Here is a 27,145-nt window from a genome sequence, read left to right as displayed (position 1 = left end):
TCCTTGACTGCAGCTCCATCAGTCTTAAGGACCGTAACTCTTGAGCCTCCAGGGTCATACCTTTCGCGGTCGTAGCCGCCATATCTTCAAACACGCGAGCTAGATGGTCCAGTTCACCCATGTTTGCATACGTCCCCCACCAGGGAAACGCCACCCTGAAAAAGTGGTCCGCATCCCTCCTCCTCCTTGACTTGGGAATCGTCGGCAAAACATCTGACACCCTCATAGCCGGCACTAAATACCCCAACGCACACCTACCCCTCCACTTAATAGGTAACGCCGCGTACGCATACTCGCCACAAATCCAAAACGCCCCCCCTAGGGGCTGGCGCCTCTGAATCCTTACCCCATACTCCACTCTCACCCAAGCAGCCGTCAAAATATCCCACGTCCCTACCACCGGACTTCCCCTCTACGCACATCTCAAACCCAGCCGCCCTAAACGCCACTGGAATGGGGCTATTGTCCTTTAGACCTCCAATACCTATCGCCTTATTCGACCCCAACCCCCGGCCCAAATACCTCAACATCTTATCATGACCCACCCCGTCGCATAGGCCGGAGAGAGGCACGTCTCTCAACACATTGGCATGACACTTCGTTAAGGGGTGCGCAATCAAAGGAAGACCTGCGTCGGCCGCTAGCGGGGCCAAGCCACACACATAACAATCCGATCTATTAGCTGCCTTAGCTACCGTCCTTGCCATCCCCAAAAACAGATTCCCGCGATGGTCTGGCTGCGACCTCCTACCCACTATCACCACCTCTGGCTGTTCAGGTCGCAGATATGGATCATACATCATCGTACCGATCAACACACACAACCAAACCATCGCCACAGCACACCCCCGAAGCACCCGCCTACTACTGTCACTCAAACCAGGAACCATGTCGAATGTTCCGTCCTCCTCTTCTTCCCTCTGTCACCGGCGCGTATCCTAATATGTCCTGCAATCCCCACAAACAACAACACAACTTTATAACCACACATACCACAGTCCACTGACATGAAGACCCCAACCTAAACACAATACCAGGACAATAAAAAAGGCCGCACCGAAACCGCCAACCGGCCAAGAGAGGACCAGGCCAGAGGGAAAACATGTATCCCCATGCCGGTCTTCAGAGGGAAGAGGGGGGAGAGAGAGAAGGGCTCAGCGAGTGGGGCAAAGGGTGGAGTGGGGGGCAGAAGGGAAACGGGAGAGAGGGGGGAAAAAGGGAGAGAGAGAGAAAAACATGCAGGAAAGAAAGGGGGGGGGGGGGTTTGAAGGAAAACCAGGAGAGGGGGGGAAATGCAAGGGGAGGGAAATGGGGTCCAAACCATGAAACACATTACACAATATGCCATACTTTGCAACTGCCCAAACGCCTCCTATGGAGGAGGAGGGAAAGAGAGAGAGAGAAAAGAAAGAAAGTTTGAGAAGAGATAAAAAGAGAGAGAGGGAGAGAGAGAGAGAGGGGAGAGAGAGAGAGAGAGAGAGAGAAAGAGGGAGAGAGAGAGAGAGAGGGGAAGGAAGGAGCGCGGGGAGAGAGAGAGGGAGGGAGAGAGGAGAGAGAGGGGAAGGGAGGGAGAGAGAGAGAGAGGTAGGGGGGAGTGCGGGGAGAGAGAGAGGGAGGGAGAGAGGGGAGGGAGAGAGAGAGAGGGAGAGGAAGAGAGAGAGGGGGAGGGAGGGAGAGAGAGAGAGGGTGTAAGGGAGAGAGAGAAAGAATGGGGTGCGAGGGAGAGAGAGAAAGAGGGGGAGAAAGGGGGAGAGAGAGAGAGTGGGAGAGAGAGAGGGAGGGAGAACTCAGTGTGTGAGGGAGAAAGAGAGAAAGAGAGAGAGGGAGAGAGAGAGAGAGTGGGAGAGAGAGAGAGGGAGGGAGAATGGTGAGAACTCAGTGTGTGAGGGAGAAAGAGAGAAAGAGAGAGAGGGAGAGAGAGAGAGAGACAGAGGGGGGAGAGAGAGAGAGAGGGGAAGGAAGGAGTGTGGGGAGAGAGAGAGAGAGAGAGAGAGAGAGAGAGAGAGAGAGAGAGAGAGAGAGAGAGAGAGAGAGAGAGAGAGAGAGAGAGAAAGAGGGGGAGAGAGAGAGAGGGAGAGAGAGAGAGACAGAGGGGGGAGAGAGAGAGAGAGGGGAAGGAAGGAGTGCGGGGAGAGAGAGAGAGAGAGAGAGAAGAAGAGTGAAAGAGGGGGAGAGAGAGAGAGAGAGAGGGAGGGACATTACGTACACCTAACCATACTACCACCACACTGTTCAGGACGGGAGTCAAAATGCCTCTACCGCCCCCTAGCGTAGCACCAATTCCCTCACAACGGTCACCTCCACTCCGCTCAAAAAAACGGCTGCGTGCCCCAGGTTGACTCTAACGCCACCTAGTGCACTTCCAACCACATCACAATTACTTAAAACGGCCGCGTTGCCCAAGTTGACTCTGGCGCCACCTAGTGCACTTTCAATCACATCATAATTAATTTCAGTCACTCACGCCTCACACACAATGCCCTTTCTCACAAGTGCGCATGCGCGCACTCTGATGCGGCCCACTCATTCACCATGCATCCTGCATACGTTCAAACTTTCAGCCAATACTTTGTAAACATAGCTCATTCCTCATAAATGACAATACAGTTATACTGCAATACCACCGCTTCCACAACATACAGTACTTAACACCCCATGCGAGCCACGACGAGCTATTTGTTTGTAGCATGTAGCTTTGAGCTATCTGGTTGTAGCATGTAGCTTTAGCCTAGCCGCGCGCCATGACACGCACGAGTCCTGACGAGAACGCGCTCCGTCCAGCACGAGCACCGACGAGCATGCACGCGCTGCATCTCCACTAACAGTTGGGTGGCGCAATGGACGAGGCGCTTGTACCATATTCAATATTAAAAAACCGTTCTCAGTCATATTTTAAGTGCCAATTTACAGATTTAATCCATACATATCACACAACGTACAACATAACCATAAGTCCTTTCACTCATACCCAAATAAATGCCTAACCATAGCTGCAATATCATTCATAACCAACCTATTTTAGTCCCCGATGCCCACGGCAGATTCCACATTCCGTCAACAATCACCGCGCGACTTCCTAAATGCAATATCAGGCATATTTACCCTCCGTACTATAGACAGTGTTTTAAGTTTACTATATCGCTTTTTATAGCTTTTTAATCGACTTCCCATTAAGTACTTATTTATTGTTACAGCGTAACATAGTTAATCAACACGCCTGTTGCGCTCAAAGTCAAACAAGACCACCGCGGTCTGCTCGGCACGGTCCTAACACGCACACGCACCTTCGTTCAATTCGGCCGGATGATTCCTGCAGACACGTCCAGACTATCACGCGATTAGACAGTAAACCATCCCTACTGGGCCCTTTGAGCACGAACCCGACCCGCTTATATTAAAAAACCACGTATTACCCCTGTAACTTCACACGCCACTTCCCCGAGTCACGAAGGTTCCCACTCAAGCTTACCACACCTGATTTGCATGTTCTGAATAGTAACAGAGCTCCGCACTCCATCCCATATTCTCTGTACTCAGTTCTCCCGTGGAACTATTCCCTGTACCCATTCTATACACAGCTCTCCTTCCATTCAGAACACCCAAATCATCACTCATTACCGCGCTCCATATCCCGAGCATACCTTCTAGGGTTCTAGTATTTACTCAGGAAGCGCCACCCTATCGTACGCCAAAGACCACCGTGGTCCCCTGGCCAGAAAAACCTGTAGTCAGTCGCAATACGACGCTTATAACCTGTTCCGCAACCCGACAGGCGCTGAATCCCAATACTCAGACTTCATGCTTACATGAGGTTAATTCTTAGCAAACCCCCCCTTGGTTCGAATTGAACACCCGTACACTTCATAACACTCACCTGTGGTAACACCGGCTTCGCGAAGACGACTTGTTGTTGTTTGAGGTGAAGAAAGAGGAAAAAAAAATTCTCTTCTGTTCTCGTTCAAAACGGACGTTCTATTCAAGGGCCCGACACCAATAAATGTAGTAGCTTCCTAGCTTAATCTATCTATCCTATTCTCTGCGTTGTGTTAAACCTTAAACTTTTGAAGCATACTATATTCTACACATGCAGATAGACCAGGAAATGGTTATCTGCTCGTTAAAGAGAGAGGACACGTCACTGCAACTTGAAGAAAGCGAGGTCGGAGCAGGTTTGAAAAATCCGTTAATTTAATAAAAGATGATTTCATTAAATTACAAATCAAATATTGGTAGAATGGAATGGTGCAATGAATTCTACCGGAAGCAATCGCTATGCCGAAGGACAGTAGAATTCAGTCTAATCGTTCAATATCTAAAAAGCTTGTAGCTGCTCGTTGTTCGTTCTTCAATGATGTTTTCAAGATGCTGTCCTCTGCTCGCTCGTGGTCTTCAATATCTAGTGGAGAAAAGAGTGTGTATACGCTGTTGTTTCCTGTCTGTTCGTGGTGGGGATTCTGTCCGTTTTCCTCCGTAGAGCTCGTCATATTCAAATCTAGGCTCCGCCTCTAATGTTACGACAAGCGGGCGTATCCAAAAAGCTCTTACCGAGCTTTCTAATTGGAGAAACACTCGTTTCAGCTCTCAATAGGCTAATCCACTACAGTGACGTCAGGACTGAATTTATTAATGGGCGTTTTCCAGCAGTTTCAAGATACCCTACTTGGTCACAAGAGGGGACCGAAGCGATCCCTCTTTGATCTTTACGCTATTCCTGCTGTCCTTTGTTTAGAAGGGACAGCAGCCACCACCTGGTGTGTTATGTCTGGCGCCTTAAGGCCGTTTTGAGTATCTTGTATATTCAACCTGACTGACCAGATTGTCTCCTAGATGCTTGTTTGATCCCAAAGCTGTAAAACCACACAGCTGTTGATTTTCCCAGGAGATAAAACAGCCACTGTCCTCTAACTTAATTAGCGCCTGTCTATCTCATTCCCCCCCCACGAGGAGATTGAGATAGCCAGCTGCATTTACCAAGTGAGAGGTGCCTTTTCTAATTTTGTGTTTGTGCCTTTGTGTTAAAGAGAGAGGGGAGAGGGGAAAAATCGTGGATGTATTTTACCTTTCCTTTGTTCTGCCATTCTGTAATCCTTGGTTGTGCGATTTCATTTTATACAGTTTGTTTGACTGAAAACTACCACACTACCTTATAAGGAGCTTCGGACGGGGTCGCGCGTTCATGTATCAGAGTGGTGAAATTCCTCATCGCGGCATCTCAGCTCAGATAGTTTGAGACACTTAACACATTCATGGCCATTTGGATCCATCTAAAATCACTGTAGATGGCCAGCATTTCTAAACAGACTTGCATAGTCCGTGGGGCTGTTTGTAGAGCTAAATCTATACTTTATAGTATTGCTATCTGTCCATTCTCATTGTCAATTGAGACCATAAACCGTCCCTTCAAAATGGCTTAAAGAAATAATTTTTTCATAAATACGTTCTCATTTTATAGCATCTTGAATATAAGCGTTATAAGGGATTTCGGCTGGGATATTTCCTGGAAGGCGAGATACAGGGCTAATAGCTACTAACGTTAAATCCAATGGCATTTCGGCTATACAGAAGCTACAGTTGAAACTCAAACTGCATATGATCGGTATGATGGTCCACCATGAATGCATGAAATGGGGGGGGGGGGCGGGGGACGTCGTTTCTGATTATTGATTACTGTAACTGAGGGGTACAATTCCCTGACTGTATTACTAGATATGATACTTACTACCACTACCTTTGTACTTAATATTCGGCCACCCAGTACACGGCATAAATATATTATCATAAACACTCTCACGTAGATGAAACGGATCCAACACAAATGTACGAAGTCGAAACAGGTCTTTATTTCTACACAGCGATGGTGTGTAGAACAAGCACTTAATCACTTAATTACATTTATGAATTGAAATAGTATGCACTTTTATGGCAAAGAGTATTCGTCGGTATATCAATAGAGAATGTCCAATCTCTGAAGGCGCAGGTGGTAAATATACGACCTGGAATAGTTAAGGAATAACAGCAATGATACTTTAATGATTATATACTAGATACACTAGAGGGGGTTAATCCGGTCGCTTGTAAGCCGACAGGAGTAGGAGGGGGGGGGGGGGGTAGAATCCGGCTGCCTCGTCCGGCCAAGGGTATCCCAGGTGAACCCACTGTAGTGCCGTTCAATGCGCCGGCGATCCTTGGACCACAGATGAAAGCAGGTGGACTCTTTGTGGGCCGGCTCTCTCCGGTCCACGGGGGAGAGACGTGAAGCGACCTCGTCTTGCAGAGCGTCTCCTCACCTTGCGTCCTCTCCAGGGGGGGGGGTTCCAACACACGGCAGTGTCGGGGGTCTTTATCCATGGAATAATCAAAGTATACAAAGCATAATCCGTGCCTGGGAAGGCGGGCTGTCGTCGGTAGAATAATCCGGTATACAGGTCCACTCGCTCGTCGGCTCTGGGGCTCCTCGGGTGCAGCTTCACATGGGGTCAACCACCCTGGGTAAGCAGCCAGTTCTCTGCCCGAAACGATGGGGTACTGACTACGGTAGTATTCTCACCGCACGAAGCACTATATATTAACAGACTATTATTAGCTTAATAGACTACGTCCAACTCGACGATATAGTGCCAAATATGACTATTCAAATATTAATATACACGATGTCTCAATACCGATGGTAGGCGAACTTGGCCTTACTCCCACACGTGGCGTCGCGGGGAGGCTTTACGTCTGTGACTCTATTGGAGGGTAAGAAACTGGACTGAAAAGGAAGTCCTACTTTAGTAGCGCAGTATATATACGCACTATGAACAAATAGTCCCATTAGTGGTGCGGTAGCCAGATTCCTACGCGGAACTAGGACTTGTTCGTACATGTGGAGCGGTACGTTTGAACTGGGTCTGAGGGGTATGGCAGCCTGGCACCAAGGTCTCGACCAATAGTAGAATGGAGACTATTATGGGATGTTCAGTAGGCTAGAATGGATATTCAATGCATATTGTACAAGGAATATACAAGGGATATCAGGGAATATTAGAGAATATACAAATACAATTAAATATATATATATAAATAAATATATATATTCGGTTTAATCTGGCCCTTCACAACAGCCACCCCCTGAATAGGTCCCAGACCTAATCAGTTAAACAGAGACAGATTAATCGCGTTGTCTATTTACACATAAGGGTTTGCTGTAGGGGTCAGTCAACTTCACAAAGTCATAGGGTTGTAGGGTCATGGTCATCATCGATTGTGTCTGGGAGTCGAGGCAGTTCTATGAGCCTCGCCACGGGACGGGTGTAAGTGCGACCCTGGACGAGCACTTCAGCTGCTCGGACCTTGCCGTCGGCACCGGTGATCACTTTGCTTACGCGGCCGGCCGGCCACATAGCTCTGGGCAGTGATTGATCAATAATCATGACGACTGTTCCTTCTGTCAAATTGTCTCTCTCCTTTACCCACTTCTGGCGGGTCTGTAGAGACGGTAGGTAGTGCAGTAGGAAACTGTTCCAAAACTTGTCGGCTAATACTTGGCTGTACCTCCACATTCGTCGGCCGTTCGCTTCTTCAGGCCGGTACATTGTCTGGGGTAATGCAGGATCTAGCCGCCCCATCAGGAGTGTGTTGGGGGTAACTGGGTCGATATCCGCCACATCACTGGAGACATATCCGAGGGGCTTCGAGTTAAGTACTCCCTCAATCTCCGTGAGGACTGTCAGTAGGACTTCTTCCGCCACAGTCTGGGCCCCAAGTACTGCGTACAGGGCTGTCTTTATGGAGCGCACTTCTCGTTCCCAAGTGCCACCGAAGTGGGGTGCGTTTGGGGGGTTGAATTGGAAATCAACCTGTGCTGGAGCGAGGTGGGTCTTAAGTTCTGGGCCCATAGCTTGGAAGCTCTCTCTCAGCTCTCTTTCGCCGCCTTTGAAGTTTGTCCCATGATCGGACAATAGGGTAGACGGTCTTCCTTTCCGTGATGTGAATCTTCGGAAGGCCATAAGGAATGAGTCTGTGCTCATGGTCGGGAGAAGCTCGATGTGTATCGCTCTGGTGGTCATGCATTTGAATACAATACCCCACCGCTTCTCGGTTCCTCTTCCTTTCTTTATGTGCAGCGGGCCAAAGCAGTCCATACCCGTTGAGTGGAATGGCTTGTCACCGATTCGGAGGCGACATGGAGGAAGGTCAGCCATCCTTGGTATGCTGGGCTGCGCGCGCCACTTGCGGCAGTCTAGACATGTTCGCTGGAAGCGTCGTACCGCCTCTCTTCCTTGTAGGATCCAGTAACGACGTCTGATTTCCGCGAAGACTCTTTCTGCTCCTGCGTGATGTACATCCTCATCGTATTTCTTTATAATCAGCTCTGTGACCTTGTGTCGGCTGTTCAATACGATCGGGTATTTAATGTCATCCGGTAGATTGGGGGCTCTGCGTAGGCGACCACCCACTCTGATGAGGGTATGAGCGTCGCTCTCGGGGGCCAGGTGAATTAATCTGCTGTCGGATGGGACGGGCTTTCCTCCCTGTAGACAGGCCAATTCATCGGGGAACGAGTCTCTCTGGGCTCGCTGCAGTAGAAGCAATTCTGCTTCCTCGTAGTTAGCTGCTGACATATCAGCGGGGGACTTGCACTCCGGGTGGTACCGCAGGAATGTTCTTTGTTGTGCACTCTCTATGGACGTGCAATCGTCTATGTTAGGGTCGGTGGAGGCTACGGTGCTCAATCCACAGAACACAGACTTCTTATTTTCCACCTCCTCTGGACTTGCTTCCCTCGGGATAGGCATGGGCCACTGTCCTTCCGGGAGTCTTAGGAATGCGGGGCCGTCACTGTAGACATTGCGACGGGTGAGGTCATCCAGGGGCATCCCCCGGGTGATGACGTCAGCTGGGTTCTGTTTTGTATCAACGTAGCGCCACTCTGTTTCTCCGGTTAACTCTTCGGTTAAGTCTTGAATCTCGGTGACTCTGACTCCCACGAAGACTTTGTACTTGCATGAGTCCGATTTGATCCAGGCGAGTACCGTCGTGGAATCTGACCACAGGATTGTTCTAGACACCGGTATGGTGAGCTCACGTTGGATGAGCGTGGCTAGGTGCGCTCCGGCTAGGGCTGCGCAGAGCTCTAGACGTGGGATAGATTGTTGCTTGCGTGGGGCTATTCTCGAGCGGGCGAGGACAAATGCTGTGTAGATCTCTCCCCCCTGGTCTTGGGCCCGCAAGTAGGCTACTGATCCGTATGCGACCTCTGAGGCGTCACTGAAGACGTGTAAGTCCATTTTACATGTCTCTGGCCTCACCGTGGGTGGGAAGTAGCTTCGGCGCATATTAACGCCTGGGAGTGAGTGGAGCTCCATCTCCCACTCTCTCCAGGTGGATGCAAGTTGTGCGGGAATGGGGTCGTCCCAGCCCTGGTCCTTGTCCCACAATGCTCGTACAATCATTTTTGCCCTGGTGGTGTACGGTAGAATACATCCTAGTGGGTCATATTGTCGGGCGAGTGTTGTGTACACACTCCGTCTGGTGGTCGGCGCCGCCGCCGGCCTTCCCTGCTCCGTAGTCAGGGGCTTGTGTCTGTAGTGAAGCGAATCTGTTTTGAATCGCCACACCAATCCCAGGGTCATCTCCTGGGCTTCTCCCGGGATTGTAGCCATCCAGGTCTCGCTGCTGGCTGCCTTGTCCTCGGAGGAGAGGCTGCGCAGTACTTGCGGATCGCTGCTGGCCCACTGCCTGAGATCAAAGCCGCCTTTGATCAATGAGGCGCGGAGTTTAATCAGGAGAGCCTCGGCTTCTTCCTGGGTTGAAAGGCTTTGTAGACAGTTGTCTACGTAGAAGCTGTTCTTTACGCTGTGTCGGACCTCTTCGTCCGCTGCTGGGTCCTCTGCTACATGTTTCTGTAGTGCAAATGTCGCACAGCAGGGGCTGCACGTCGTTCCGAAGGGGAGGACTTCCCATTGGTAGATGGCTGGGTGCTCATCTCCTGGCTTCTCTCTCCATAGGAACCGTAACAGGGGCTTGTCCGCCTCTACTAATCTCACCTGCAGGAACATTCCTTTAATGTCCCCGCTGATGGCCACCTTTTCCTGGCGGAAGCGGAGTAGAACGCCGAGTAGGGAGGGGCCGAGTGTGGGACCGGGCAGTAACTCTTTATTCAGATTTTGGGATCCGATCTGGTAGCTGCAGTTAAATACTATGCGGTCTTTACCGTTGTGATGGACCTTGTGGTGGGGCACGTACCACGATTCAGTGGTCTGGTCAGCCTCTTTAATGTCCATCTTTGTGACGTGTCCCGCTGTGATGAGCTTCTCAATCTCAGCGCGGTATACACTCTCTTGGGCGGGGTTCTTGGCTAAGCGCCGCTCCGTGTTCAGCAGGTACCGTTCTGTGGCGTCTGTCTTGGCGTGGAAAGTAGGCATTCCTTCTCGCCGCAGGAGTGGCGTGGCGTATCTCAACACGCCGTTGACCGGGACTCTCTTGGTCCCTGTCTCGAGGAGGTGAATGGCGTAAATGTCATCTTTAGAGCGAATGTCTTTCTTTCCGTTCTTAAAGGGCATTTGTTCCAAGGTCCATAGCCGCTCTACGTGTTGCAGGAGTGCGGTTTCTCCCTCTGTGACTCGGGAGTGGAGACATCTAGTGGCTGTACTTCGGTTGAGAGATTTGGCGAGCGGGCCTTGGAGAGTCCATCCCAAACGGGTCTCGACTGCTGCAGGACAGCCTCGGGGTCCGGTATGAACCCGGTCTATCGGGACAATGAGGTCTGCATGGTCGGAGCCTATCAACAGGGTCGGCATAGCATTGTCTATGAGCGGGATCGGTAACTTGCGCAGATGTGCATATTTCTCCATCAGCTTGGCGACGGGGTATGTGTACCGCGACAGTCCTATTTCTTGGCTGGTGAAAGCGTCTGCAATCTGGTACCGTCGCTCAGGCTGGCCGCTTGCTGCGATAGAGAATGAGACATTCTCGCCCTTTATCGTCTTCAAATCTCGTCTTATTGTCCGAATTGTCATTTGGGTCGCTTCCCCGCAGCCCTAGCTGGGCCGCAGCGGAGGCGAGCAGCAGGGTCTTCTCTGACCCGTCATCGAGGACGGCGTAAGTGTCCAGGACTTTATTCTGTTGACCTGCTTCCTCCACGTTCAGCTTGGGGAAGGAGTCACATTGCGCTAGCCAGTGTTCTTTCTCACAGTAGGGGCACACTATCTTCCACTTCTCCGTTCTGGAGGGGGTACTGTGGCTCCTGCTGCTCGGTACTGACTCCGATTGGTGCATCACAGTCACCGATCTTCTTCCATCATTTAGTCGTCTGGTTCCTTCTCTGGAGCCAGGGGTGCTCCGTCCGAATGTATCTAGCCGTAGGCTGCTGACTTCTCTCGCCAGGAAGTCTGCTAGATCGAGGAGGTTCGGTTCGGGGCCATTCGGGTCTCTGTGGTCCCTCTGCCGCCTAAAGCGCTCCTGACGAGCGGGCGGCAGCTTCTCCAGGATCCTTTCCACATTTGAGTTGGCGTAAAGTTCATGCCTCCCCTTCTCTCTTTGCGCTCCCAACATCCCTACCAGGGACTGCACTCTGATGGACAGGTCGTCCAGTGCTCGATTGTCTATTGCTGGGGGTAAGCGGTCGATGTGTCGGATCTCCTGGATCACGTAATCCCATATGCGCCCATACCTCTGGTCCAATGCTACCAGCGCTGCTGTGTATGGGGTGGTGGAAGTCGCGTAGGCGAGCGCTATATTATGTGCGCGGGGTACCTTTAAGTGCTTCAGTAGGATGGCGTATTTGTGGCGTTCATCCAATACATCCACCAACATGGTCTCCAGACACATGCGGAGTTCTGTATACTGGGCCCGGTTCTCTTGGGTGAAGTCGGGTACCATAGGCGTGCCAATGTATGACGCTGACTGTGGATACATCGGCGAGCGTTGGGGGAGAGGCCTCCTAGGCGAGTCTCCTCCCGCTCCTTGGTATGGGCTGGTACCGGCAGTGTACCATGGCCCGCTTGTCCAGGTGCTGTTCCTCGGTGCGGGTCGTGCGTCGTGCTCACCCGTGTATAGAGTCGGGGGTCTGTAGCGCAGCTCCGCGGGAGTATAGCCTGGGCTGTACCGGACCTCCTGGTCCGGTAGAGTACTGTGCTGTCTTCGGGCGTGGTTCTCCTCCTCTTCCTCTTCGTCTTCAGTTAGGTCATCCAGTGCTTGTAGTCTCTGGTTTAGCCTCTCCACAGGATACGCTGCTCCTTCCCGGTTGCTAGGTCTCGCTTGGACCGGTGGGGGGAGGTGGTCTGTGGGGGGTATAGACCTCGTCTGTTGGTCAAGTTCAGGGTTGTTTACTCGGCTAGGGGATGCCGCCCTGGAGGTGTGTCTAGACGAGTTCCTGGAGCCTCTGGCGGAGGGAGAGGGTGTTGTCCGTCTGATCAGCTGTTCTATTAGTTGCGACTGCTGTCTGTCGCGCGCTGCGTCCCGTTGAGCACCGGCTCGTTCTCGGGCCACATTCTCTTCCATCTGAATGCGTCTTATTTCTAGACGTATCTGCTCGTGTTCGCTTCGCTGCTGGATCTGCATTCGGTCGCGTTCAGCAGCGGCGTTCAGGCTGATGAGGAAGGCCTGCTGTAGGGTCCTCTCTGCCTCGCTGGGAGAAGGCGGTTGTATAGGGGAGCCTTCCCTCCGGGTACTCCTTGCGGAGCCTTGGAGTTCTATCTCCACGGTGCTCTCCCCGTCTTCTTCCGTGCCGAGTTCTCTCTCGGTAGCGTTGTATTCCTCCCGGGACTCATCGGGGACTACTTCTTCAGTACTGGCGGGGTGTGAAGTCATGTCTGGTTCCCACTGGTCCCCACCGTGAACTTGGTCAGTTACATTAGAGCCCGTAGGGGCCTCTATGGTCGGGGTAGTCTGGGCGTTGGGGTTAGACATACTTTTACTTTCTAGTTTTACCGCGTTTACTGTTAGTAGAAGACTAGGTTGTTGACTGACAGCGTAAGCCTCTAAGTACTGAGGGAGCCGTCGTTCGCGCTGCGGGCGTTGGTTAGGAGGATCGTTTCGTGGAGTGTTCATCATAGGCCATTTCAATATTAATAACACTATATTAATATTACACTAATTACCATCCGGCTCGAAGGACCAATTGTAACTGAGGGGTACAATTCCCTGACTGTATTACTAGATATGATAATTACTACCACTACCTTTGTACTTAATATTCGGCCACCCAGTACACGGCATAAATATATTATCATAAACACTCTCACGTAGATGAAACGGATCCAACACAAATGTACGAAGTCGAAACAGGTCTTTATTTCTACACAGCGATGGTGTGTAGAACAAGCACTTAATCACTTAATTACATTTATGAATTGAAATAGTATGCACTTTTATGGCAAAGAGTATTCGTCGGTATATCAATAGAGAATGTCCAATCTCTGAAGGCGCAGGTGGTAAATATACGACCTGGAATAGTTAAGGAATAACAGCAATGATACTTTAATGATTATATACTAGATACACTAGAGGGGGTTAATCCGGTCGCTTGTAAGCCGACAGGAGTAGGAGGGGGGGGGGGGGGTAGAATCCGGCTGCCTCGTCCGGCCAAGGGTATCCCAGGTGAACCCACTGTAGTGCCGTTCAATGCGCCGGCGATCCTTGGACCACAGATGAAAGCAGGTGGACTCTTTGTGGGCCGGCTCTCTCCGGTCCACGGGGGAGAGACGTGAAGCGACCTCGTCTTGCAGAGCGTCTCCTCACCTTGCGTCCTCTCCAGGGGGGGGGGGTTCCAACACACGGCAGTGTCGGGGGTCTTTATCCATGGAATAATCAAAGTATACAAAGCATAATCCGTGCCTGGGAAGGCGGGCTGTCGTCGGTAGAATAATCCGGTATACAGGTCCACTCGCTCGTCGGCTCTGGGGCTCCTCGGGTGCAGCTTCACATGGGGTCAACCACCCTGGGTAAGCAGCCAGTTCTCTGCCCGAAACGATGGGGTACTGACTACGGTAGTATTCTCACCGCACGAAGCACTATATATTAACAGACTATTATTAGCTTAATAGACTACGTCCAACTCGACGATATAGTGCCAAATATGACTATTCAAATATTAATATACACGATGTCTCAATACCGATGGTAGGCGAACTTGGCCTTACTCCCACACGTGGCGTCGCGGGGAGGCTTTACGTCTGTGACTCTATTGGAGGGTAAGAAACTGGACTGAAAAGGAAGTCCTACTTTAGTAGCGCAGTATATATACGCACTATGAACAAATAGTCCCATTACTGGTGCGGTAGCCAGATTCCTACGCGGAACTAGGACTTGTTCGTACATGTGGAGCGGTACGTTTGAACTGGGTCTGAGGGGTATGGCAGCCTGGCACCAAGGTCTCGACCAATAGTAGAATGGAGACTATTATGGGATGTTCAGTAGGCTAGAATGGATATTCAATGCATATTGTACAAGGAATATACAAGGGATATCAGGGAATATTAGAGAATATACAAATACAATTAAATATATACATATAAATAAATATATATATTCGGTTTAATCTGGCCCTTCACAACAATTACCAATAACCGTGTTATTAGCCTCATTCGCTGATCGGGTGGATGGCTATCATAACAAGCCCTGATCAGCATGTAATTGAAAAATATCTTACCGTGGGCCGGTTGGATCCCCCAAAGCATTTCCCAGTTATCGATCACCATCTGGATTCCTTTACTGCATAGTGAATTCGGCGTCGCAAAAGGTATTCCAAGCTACTAGGCTGCACATCCAGAATCCAGCTAACAGTAAACTCCATTGAAAGTCAAAAAAAGAGTGCACCGTTCTGCCACAGGGCACACTGCATTATCGAGACAGCGCCCCTAAGATGATCTGGCCGGTAATGCATTTTTCAGAATTCGAAGAGGAGGGTAAATCTGCAGTGCAGCTCGGTGACATCGAGTAGGTTATTACAATAGAATAAAAGCCAAAACAACCTTGCCACGGTTGGTCCTCAACCGTTGGATTCAAAACACGTATTTATCCGTGGTTGACCCCGAAACGGTTAAGACATCTTCCCCACGTTTTGGGGCCTCAGAGTGAACTTGTCGTAGATTCTGTCTCAGTCGGTTCCAAGATAAGTCTTCCAAGAGAAGTCTTTGGAAAATATTAGAGAATGAGACCCACTCCTGAAATAACTTCATATATCAGTAGTGCCGAATTTCTCAATTCTCCGCTTGAAATAATTAATCAAAATGTCTAATCTAACTAATTTCATTTGTCCAGTGCTGAATCTTTATACAGAATTAAGCACTGTGCCAGTGAAGATATTTTATAATTAACGAATATTTTGATTGAGCAAGTTGTATTTAATGTTTAGTTAGGATAATAGCCTGCATTATCATATACTCCAGAATAAACTTTTCATTGGCCTGTTTCCAGCATCTACTCCTCATGGACCCAACAAAACATTATAAATAAATGTTGGAGCATATGAGTGTGCGGTGGTACAATTGTGGTCAATAATGATAATAATAATAAAAAAAATTATATAGCATCTTTCATACAAGGATTGCAGTTCAAAGTGCTTTATATAATGAATACATAATAAAACAAATAGCAAATAAAAGTTGCATCATGATGCAAAATCAAAATCAATCAATTCAGATTCAGATTCAGATTCCTTTATTAAGCCATTTGTGTAAAAACACATTGGTAATAACGCCGACAACATTGGGAAAGCCGACAACGTACAGGATACAGTATAGTAAATACAAGATACAGTACATACAGGATACAGGGCAGTACATACAGGATACAGTACATACAGGATACAGTACATACAGTGCAGTACATACAGGATACAGGGCAGTACATACATGATACAGTGCAGTACATACAGGATACAGTGCAGTACATACAGGATACAGGGCAGTACATACAGGATACAGTACATACAGGATACAGTGCAGTACATACAGGATACAGTACATACAGGATACAGTACATACAGGATACAGTACATACAGGATACAGTACATACAGGATACAGTACAGTACATACAGGATACAGTACATACAGGATACAGGGCAGTACATACAGGATACAGTACATACAGCAGGCATTGGTTTCAACGAAGGGAGTGGTTACTTACACCATAGTACGCCGCCGGAAACTTAAACGAAGAAGAAGAAGAAGAAGAGTCAGCTGTGTTTGAATATTTCGCGCGTGCAGCTTTTGACTATTATGCTTAGTTATGCCAGCCAAGGTCGGTCATTATCAGTCGGTCAGTCACCAAGGAACGTTGACGAAAGGCGGGACAAATGGCCGGAGCCTTGTCATGATGCAGTCGGGATATAGGCCATGGCCCATGATGATGTCGGCTAGTAGCTAGCTTAGCTAAAGGCTATCTAGCGTTAGCTAACCTGCAGCCAAGGATGAAGAGGATGGTCGTTTGGCAGATGAACTTCGTCAACTCCACGCGGTTGTCTCCATCCTCTTGGACGTTTGGTGAGTTTTTAACCTATTCTATTAATTCTATTCTATTCCCGCCGTGGACATCGCTCTCTCTCTCTCTCTCTCTCACTCTCTGGAGCTAAACTGGCCGACTAGCTAATAGTACTACTAGTAGCTAACGGTGTGTGCCTGGTGTCAGCACCTGGCTGTATGTAGCCGCATAGCTTGCTTCTGCGTTAGCTAATGGTTAGCGATAGCCTGGTTGAGCTAACTGTTAGCCAGTTAGCTGTTTAGCTTCGACGTTAACTGCCGGCTGCGCTCGGCTGGGAACGTTCGTTTGATGCTATCAGTTAGCCTTGAGTTAGCTGTTAGCTTGTGCTACGACAATTGACATTAGCCGTGAGAATAGCAGGGGGTTCTGGCACTCTGACTGCGACATCATCTTTGACAGAAGATGTAGTCGGGCCTGCACCATGACAAGGCTCTGGCAGCAGCTTATTTTTGTCCCGACAGCGAGAGGCCTTTCGTCAACGTGGAGACCTGTGTTACGGCCTTTCGCCCTGCGTTCCTTGGTGCACGTAAGATTAATGAAAATGTCATGACATTACCCCACTCTTCCTTCCTTCCCCTCCCGAATGTTTTGTTAATAACGATGTTTTTTTCCAGGCAAAACATATGCTACTTCACAACATTTGGAGATACGACATGTGCTGTGTGTGAATGTCTTGGTCGTTTGTGTAGCTTGGGTAGCGTTGGGCCGTTGGCCAAAGCTGTGTGTGGCCTGGTGTCACAGTACCTGGCTAGCCTATTTAGCTGATGTCGGCCATTGGCTCCTTGCTGCTTTGGTTTCTCTGGTATAGACCCTCTTCTCTTTGGATTTAAGTGTTGATCTTTGTCCTTTTGGATCTCTCATACATGCTCTCTCTCTAACACACACACACATGCTCTCTCTCTCTCTCTCTCTCTCTCTCTCATACATGCTCTCTCTCTAACACACATGCTCTCTCTCTCTCTCTCTCTTTCTAACACACACAGTCTGCCTATGGCGGCCTTTCTCGATGGCTAGGCTGTGCTCGCTGAGTCTGTATAGTCAAGGATCTTCAGTCACAGTGCTCAGGTATTCTGCCACTGTGTACTCTCTGTTTAGGGCCAAATAGCATTTCAATTTCTTTCCAATGTGTGTCTCTCTCTCTCTCTCTCTCTCTCTCTCTTGGATTTAAGTGTTGATCTTTGTCCTTTTGGATCTCTCATACATGCTCTCTCTCTAACACACACACACATGCTCTCTCTCTCTCTCTCTCTCTCTCTCTCTCTCTCTCTCTCTCTCTCTCTCTCTCTCTCTCTCTCTCTCATACATGCTCTCTCTCTAACACACATGCTCTCTCTCTCTCTCTCTCTCTTTCTAACACACACAGTCTGCCTATGGCGGCCTTTCTCGATGGCTAGGCTGTGCTCGCTGAGTCTGTATAGTCAAGGATCTTCAGTCACAGTGCTCAGGTATTCTGCCACTGTGTACTCTCTGTTTAGGGCCAAATAGCATTTCAATTTCTTTCCAATGTGTCTCTCTCTCTCTCTCTCTCTCTCTGTACACTGTATATTGACTGTAGAACGGGAGCTCTCTCTCGCTCTCTCTTTTGCTATATGTTGACTGTATCATGCCCCGCCTCGGGCAGCGCTATTATTTAAGAATATGTTGACTGTATGAAAAAAAAAAAATATATATATATATATATATATATATATTTTTTTTTTGTAACCTTTTGGGGGGGGGGGGGGGGGGGGGGGGGGGCTCGCGTTAAATCTCGCACAGGGCCTCGCATTTCTCCCAGGCGGCCCTGCATACAGGATACAGTGCAGTACATACAGGATACAGTACATACAGGATACAGTGCAGTACATACAGGATACAGTGCAGTACATACAGGATACAGTACATACAGGATACAGTGCAGTACATACAGGATACAGTACATACAGGATACAGTGCAGTACATACAGGATACAGTACAGTGCATACAGGATACAGTGCAGTACATACAGGATACAGTGCAGTGCATACAGGATACAGTACATACAGGATACAGGGCAGTACATACAGGATACAGTGCAGTACATACAGGATACAGTACATACAGGATACAGTGCAGTACATACAGGATACAGTGCAGTGCATACAGGATACAGTGCAGTACATACAGGATACAGTGCAGTACATACAGGATACAGTGCAGTACATACAGGATACAGTACAGTACATACAGGATACAGTGCAGTAAATACAGGATACAGTACATACAGGATACAGTGCAGTACATACAGGATACAGTACATACAGGATACAGGGCCATACATAACCCAACTAATTTATGTATATATATATGTATTTAGTGATTGAACAATTTACAACACATCTCCAATTTTTTTTTATTTCCTTCAAATAAGACACTTCATTACAGTAAAACAAAATGTCCCCATTTTCCCAACCACACCCCTGGGCCCCGGATTGATTTTCTTTTAGCTTTGGATCTTGTACAGAAATCTCCATAATTTACAATTCTATTGACTCCCTTAACTCTGATCCTACAACCCATTTGAAGCAGATTTGGGAGCAGGAAATGGGAGTGCCAATATCAGGCAAACAATGGGACTGTACACTTGGCCTTGTCCATTCCTCGTCTATGTGTGCTAGGCATGGTTTATTATAGTGTAAGTTTCTTTTCAGAATACACAATACACTCTATTTGGAGTCCCACCACCTGAGACACCCAATTTCCCACTGACAAAAAGCTGTGTCTTAGCCTTTACAACTCTATTAGCTAGACGCCTACTTTTATTGAAGTGGAAGCACGTTCTTCCACCCTCACACAATAGCTGGCTCAGGGAGATTCTAAATCACAAATTTGAAAAAATTTGTTTTTCCACTGAAAGATTCCAGTAAATCATTTGACAAGAACTGGAAGCCCTTTATTTAGTATTTGAATAAACTACCACCCATCTGGATGACAACTAGGGGCTGCAATCCCCCACCCCCCCTCCCCTTTTTTCTATTTATTTGTTTTACTGTCATTTTGTCTTCATGCCACTAGTGTCTAAGAGAAGTACCGCTCATTAAATATTTGATTTTACAGAGCTAGTGGGAGGATCTTAAAGTTGGAAGGGTAGATGGTCATATGAGGGAAACTGAAAGAGACAGGGGTGGGTTGATGTATGTTTCTTTGTTTTTATTTTAGTTTTGTTTCCTCTCCGTCTTGTTTTGTATGATACATTGAAGATCAGCTCACTCAGAAGTTTTGAAAACACCAATATTTACTGTACATGATGCTGGTATATGATAAACAATGAAAAGATTTGAGCCGTTGCCTCCCAGCTAAAAACTCACCTTAACTGCAATAACGTCTACAAACCTTTACAATCCTGATAGTATAAAACTGAGTTCTTTGGATTGATATGATGAGCCAGCTGGACAGATATTTAGGAGTCGAAGGTGAAGTCAATCGATGGTCTTTAAGATAAGATAAGATAAGATATTCCTTTATTGATCCCCTTGGGGAAATTCAGGCATCATAGCAGCATGGGGGGGGGGGGGTACAGGTAGTAAAACAACACAGTGTACAGGTAGTAAAAACAACACAGGCAGTGTAAACAATTTGGTCAATATGGTCAATATAATTTACTATCTGACTAGCTGAAGAAATATTCACATTATTCACAGTGTCACATAAGGTGCAGTATGCATAAGGTAGTGTTATAATTTACTATCTACTGAGTATACATTATTCACAGTATCACGGTATCCACTGAAATATACATTATTCACAGTATCACAGTATCACAGTATCCACATAAGGTGCAGTAAGCCTAAGGTAGTGTAGGTTGTCCTCCTTGGGTTCCTATAAGTCCCAGGTCAATGTCTGGTAGCAGTCGCTGTCGCTGCCCCCTGTTGTGGAGCCTGGAGGCTGCTAGTCGCTGCCCACTGTTGTGGAGCCTGATGGCCGCTGGTATGAAGGACTGTCCGAGGCGGTTAGTTGAGTGTCGGGGGGGAATGAGTCTGTGGCTGAACGAGCTTTTCATCTTGACTAGCTCGTCGTAGAGGGGGTGGTAGGGGTTCTCCATGATGGCAGCCAGCTTCCTTATCATCCCCCTCTCTGCCATCACCTCAAGTCTAGGTAGCTCGACTCCCACCACGGAGCTAGCCTTCCTCACCAGCTTGTTGAGCTTGTTGGTGTCCCTTGAGTTGATGTAGCCTCCCCAGCATGCCACAGCATAGAAGAGGATGCTGGCCACAACAGACTGGTAAAAAGACTGCAGCAGTCTGTTGCACACATTGAAGGACCTGAGTCTCCTCAGGAAGAACAGCCTGCTCTGTCCCTTCCTGTAGAGGGCCTCTGTGTTATCCGACCAGTCCAGTTTATTGTTCATGTGTACCCCAAGGAACTTGTATGAGTCCACCATCTCCACATCCACCCCTCGGATGGAGATGGGAATCGGGGGGGGGCCTCTTCTTGCCCCTCCGGAAGTCCACCACCAGCTCCTTGGTCTTACTGGTGTTGAGTTGGAGGTGGTTGCTGTCGCTCCACCCCACGAAGCTCTCCACCAGGGCTCTGTACTCCTCCTCATCATCGTCGGTGATGTAGCTTACGATGGAGGAGTCGTCTGAGAACTTCTGCAGGTGACACCCGCTTGAGTTGCGGCAGAAGTCGGCAGAGGTGTAGAGGGTGAAGAGGAAGGGTGACAGCACAGTTCCTTGGGGGGCGCCGGTGTTGCTCACCAGTACGTCAGACTGACTGTCCTTTAGTCTGACGTACTGTGGCCTCTCAGTGAGGTAGTCCTTGATCCAGGCCACCAAGCCGTGCTCCAGCTGCATCGCGGAGAGCTTCTCCGCTAGCAGTGACGGCTGGATGGTGTTGAAGGCGCTGGAGAAATCAAAGAACATAATCGTCACTGAGCTGCGCGGCTTCTCCAGGTGCGTGTACGCTCTGTGGAGCATGTAGATGATGGCATCCTCCACCCCGATGTTTGCCTGGTATGCAAACTGCAGGGGGTCGAGGGAGTCACGCACCAGGGGCTTGAGGTGTTGCAGGACCAGTCTCTCAAACGTCTTCATGACGTGTGACGTCAGAGCGACTGGCCTGTAGTCGTTGAGGGTGCTGGGACGTCCCTTCGTGGGCACCGGGACAATGCAGGAGGTCTTCCAGAGCTGGGGCACCCTCTCCAGCCTCAGGGAGAGGTTGAAAAGATGCTGGAGCGGTGCTGCCAGCTGCTCCGCACATACTGTACTTTGAGCACCCTGGGATTGGTGTTGTCCGGTCCTCTGGCCTTGTTTACACTAATCCTGGAGAGCTGCCTACTGACCTGACTGATTGTGATCGTCAGGGTTGGGGGTGGTAGGCAGTCTGCTGATGTTGGCGGTGGGGTGCCGGTGCTGATGGGTGTGGGTGGGTGGGGGGTGGGGGGGCTGCTTTGTAGGTGTGATCTGGTGCTGGTGTCGATGGGTGGGGGGAGGGGTGTGGGGAGGCCACTCTGGTCAAAGCGGTTGAAAAACGAGTTGAACTTGTTTGCACGCTCTGGCGGGCCCTCAACAGCTGTGCCCTGCTGTTTGAAACCAGTGATCTTCCTGACCCCCGCCCCCACCTCCCTGGTGTTGTTGGCCTGTAGTCTGCCCTCCAGCCTGTCCTTGTAGCTGACCTTGGCTGCCCTTAGCTCTTTCCTTAATGACAGGAACACAGAGAACGAGGAACAGTCCTGGAGACCACAGCCCTCCATGGGGGCTGCAAGGCTCCAGAATGATGACACAATCATGGCTTAAATACTATGTGGGTTCAAAATTTAGCGAGCCAATGGTTAAAAATGATGATCAGACAGGCTTGGTCGTATATTTGATTTTGATTTGATTTTGATTTGTCTCGAACATAGAAACATAAAACAAGTTTAAAAAACAAAAATGTAAATAGTCAAAGACTATTTCCATACAATAAGTGTTCGAGAAGGAACAGGGGGAAGTAAAACAACTTATCAAGCCCTGCCCCTTCCTTACAATATTTGACATTATAATTTAATCAAAAAAATCAAAAAAAAAAAACATTGTAGTAGTCTAAGTGTTACAAAGGGTCAGATTAAACCGAATATATATATTTATTGCTTGATATCCCTTGTATAATATTTGTATATCGTTTGATATCCCCTGTATATTATTTGTGTATATACACGGAATATCCCTTTACCTGCGTACAAACCAGAGTAATATGCGCTCTCCTATTGGACACCCCCCCCAGGCTCCAGGCAGTCTTGTACTCGGATAGGTGCAGTGGGCGAGTTTGGGGCATGTTAGTGGCAGTGCAGTGATACCAGACCAAAGTGCTTAGTTTGGCACTAGATTGTCACTTACGTATAAATACGGCGCAGGTGTAAACAGCAGTAGTTCAGTTCAAACCTTAAGACCTTCACCACGAGTCAACGTGCAAGTGAAGTGAGCAACCTTGCGTCTAAATAGAGCACTTAGAACATGTGCGAATAGGATAGTAAAAGTGTCAGAGTTTAGTGAAGTAACGTCAAGTTCAACCTAGTTTAATGTGAAGTATAGTACACAGGAGAATCTACACCGGCGACTGCAGAACCTTTTCTGGTTGGATTATATTGCTTTGGTACCGTGACTGCTGGAGCAGAGAACCGTCGACCCCACTATCGTGTGGGATCTACCCCCCGTGAGGAGCATCACTCGAGCCCGCCTCTAGGAAGAGGCTGGCTAGCTTTCATCCATGCTGTCGAGCATACTGGATTATAGCTGTTGCTTTGTCTACTGATCAAGGGAGTACTGCACTGGCTCCTGTATCTGGAGCCTCGTTATTCCGCGTTGACCCAGACTTTGCACCCGAACATTCCTCTACCCTGCCGGCCTTACACCCGGAGGGAACCCCCCAGTGTCTCCAGCTGGTACTAGTGTGCCTTATGTAATTGCTATGCTACAGGTGGCGTCAGTTTAGACCCATCTTACTATTCTCATTGACTTACGCTCTTGACCTACTTTACGTGTGTTCTTCGCCTTACAAGCGTGAGTATAATTCTCAATCTGTAACCTAACGTTGCTTGCTCTGATAATAATAAATACCCTTCAAATAGAACTTTATGTGTCAATGCCGTATTCTTGTGTGGGTGTTCACCATATATATTCATGTACTGTATGGCCAGTAATTAAAGTACATAACTAAGTAGTGGTTTAATATACCATACTCTCAATACAGTCAGGGAATTGTACCCCTCAGTTACACTAAGGATGAATCTGGTTTGCTCCTCATAGTATAAACCTGGCCTGTGCCTGGATACAGCCATGCATTAGGTCACACAGATCACACAGGTCATCAGGTCAAAGTATTCTGGGTGCCTGCCTGGATGCCTCCTGGCACATTCCAGGGACCTATTTGTACTCATGGTGACCAGAGGAGCTGGATGTAGAATATTAGACATTAAATTAACTGAATATACCTATCAATCCGGCTTCCATTCCAGACACAGTACTGAAACTGCTCTACTAAAGGTCACCAATATTATTCTCCTCTCGATCCTCATCCTCCTTGACTTCAGCACCGCCTTCGACACCATCAACCACTCCATCCTTATCACCGCTCTACCTCCTGAGCCACTCTCACACAATCATCATCATCGGCCCAAACTCCCTCACCAGCTCCCCCCAGGATTTCACCCTTAACATCGATGGTTCCATGGCCACCCTCTCCACTCACATCCGCAACCTTGGCATCATCCTCGAGCCCCACTCTCTCATTCCTCCCCCATGTAAACCAGAGCACCAGAACAGCCTTTTACCACCTTAGGAACATAGCCTGTCTCTGACCCTCCCTATCATTCTCCACAGCTGAAACACTGATCCAAGCATCGATCTCATCCAGGCTTGATTATTGCAACAGCATCATATATGGCTCATCAAACAACATCCTCACTAAGCTCCAATATGTACAAAACTCTGCTGCCCGCATGCTCACCTCCACCCTGCCGCTCTGACCACATCACCCATGTCCTCCACGACCTCTATTGGCAAATGCAGGATACATTTAAAAATATTTTTGAAAATCATCACCTTCAAAGCCCTCAACAATCCCCCCCCTCCCCTACCTCCTCCACCCCCCTACCCGTTGCCTCAGGTCTGCTGACACCAACCTTTTACTACCCATCAGGACCAAGCTCCAGACCTGGGGTGACAGAGCCTTTGCTGCAGCTGCCCCCTCCCTCTGGAATGCCCCCCCCCCGACCACATCCGCAATGCAACACCCTACCATCCTTTAAATCAGCCTCAAAACCCACCTTTTCACTCTTGCTTTTGATCCATAATTGTTGTTCTTCTATTATCCCACACTGTAAAGCATCTTTCAGGACTGTGAAAAGCACTATATAAATCAAATGTATTATTATTATTATTGAGGTGCTTCGCATCAACAAAAAAATAACTGCACTTTGGAACCCCCACTCCTCTCCCCGGCCCACAGTCCAGCTGTGGCCATTCGGTTCAGTGTCCTGAATTAAAGAGTATCAGACTGTGTGTTGAGAACCCCAGGGTTATAAGTCGTGTAGCTCTGCTCTGCGTCATACTGGAATCCACTTCCATATCAGTACTAGCACTGAATACATTTTCACATGCACCTTTACACACCCATCCGCCTGGCCACACCCCCATCCGCTCCTCTACATAAGCAGGGGTGTGGCCATACTAACAGCTCCTTCCTTGTTTTCACCACGGCGAGTGTCTGTATACACCACTTTGAGATTAGTGAAATGTTGAAGAGGAGCCACGATGAAGGAGCTGCGTTGACATTATATCTTTATTTTCTCTCTCACGATTTTCGAGGAAATACAGCGATAGTGTCTTCGCCACCGGGGTGTCTAGAAGATGATGATCATTCTGTCGTCCACCGGCATTTCCGTATTAGGGCCTCGCGTCGCTGGCCTAATCCCCACCGGCATTCCTCTAACTCTGCAGTTGGACAGGTATTACCTCCGCTCTGCAGTTGGATTTTGTTTGAGAGGCGCTCGGCTGTGTGAGGGCTAGCTGCCTCTCCGGGTGGGTGATGGTTTTGATATGCGAGCGCCAGTTGTGTTGCTATGGGGGGAATGGCTACACGACTTACGAAAGCTGGCTCCAGGTTGGTACCCTTTTTTGCTGCCTCTTAGCGGCATGGCGAGGGTTCTGGTTTGACACCCACGCTACATGAGCTCCTCATCGGGAGCTCTATTGCCTGGGACCGTATCCGAATCTGCTGTACAATCCCCCGGATCTCTGGACAAACGGATACTCTCTGTCACTGTGCGAGGCCCCGCCTTTCAAGATGAAAGTTACCCAGCGTGAGGGAGGTGGGTTTGGTGTTTCGTTATAAGAAATCTCCACGCTCAAGTCGGCTGCAGCCCATGAGGGAATTGTGCCGGCACCGCTGTGTCTGTCACCGTTCTGAAGACTGTGTTGACTTCTTTTCCTCTTCTTTCTTCGGATGAGGAGAGGGACAGACAGCGGCTGTCAGAAGTGTTGGCCTATATTGTGTTCTCACGTTGTGCAGTTTCGGTGGTGGCTGCTTAGCTTGCGTTCTAGCTGGGTTGAGCTACCTGTTAGCCGGTTAGCTGTTAGCTACGACGCTAGCTCTGTATGCTCGCTCGGCAGGGAACGTTAGCCTGGAGTTAGCTGTTAGCTTGTGCTACACCGTTGAACATTAGCCGTGAGAATAGCAGGCCATAGCATTCTGACTACGACGTCATCTTTGACAGAGGATGTAGTCGGCCCTGCACCATGATCGGCTGTTGGAGGGGGGCGTCTCGCGGAGCCTCGCTCCGGCCTTAGCTTCTTTTGCCCCGCCAGCGAGGACCTTAGTCAACGTGGAGACCAGCCTGTTGCGGTCCATTGGACACTTCCCCCCTCTTCCTTTCTTCCTTCCCTTCTGAATGTTTTGTAATAACGATGTTTTTTCCAAAACGTATGTTGCTTCACTACATTTGGGGATGCGACATGTGTTGTGTGTGAATTGTCTTGATCGCTGGTATAGCTTTCTCTCTACCTAGAAAACGGCGTTGTTTTTTACGTGAGTAAAAATGAACTGGTTTTGTTGTATGATGAGAGGTTGTGTGTTCATGTAACGTTAGGCAACGTAGCTGAGCTCACAACTGGCTGGGTTAAAAACCCTGCAAAGCTATGCATAGTGGCATGTGATCGAGGGGTGAGTCCCTCTCTCAGCTTGTGATGACAATAAACAGGTGGCGAGTTTCACATATAAACAGGGCTGTACCTGTTCAAACGAGTCGTATCAGGGATAAGGTGGTGAGGGGGGGTTTTTCCCCCGGTTTTCCCCTGGTACCCCCCCCCCCCCCCCCCTCCCCTCAAACATGATTTTGTTTACAATACATTGTTTCACTATGTTTGTGGGGATACGGTGTAACCCCTCAGCTTCTGCTGGGGTTGTGCTCCTGCTTAGAGAGGCAATTTTTTTCTGAAGATTGTTTGGTCGCTGTCATGTGGACTTAGCAAGGCCTGTGACCAGTACCAGGACTTGTGTCTTCTCTCGTTATGAAAAACGGCGTTCCTCTTACGGTAGTGAGAGTGTACTTTTGACTTTTTTGTTGTGATGGAGGGTTGTGTGTGTCGTTAAGATCCACAACTGGGTTAGGTGTTGGCCTACAGAAGTTACATGTGTAAGCTCTTGTACCAGGGCCCTTAAAGGGGCCCTCTCTTGGTCTGTGTTT

This window comes from Notolepis coatsorum, assembly GCF_963971535.1.
Source record: "Notolepis coatsorum genome assembly, chromosome: 13".
Classification (NCBI taxonomy): Eukaryota; Metazoa; Chordata; class Actinopteri; order Aulopiformes; family Paralepididae; genus Notolepis; species Notolepis coatsorum.
This window is presented reverse-complemented; position numbering follows the sequence as displayed.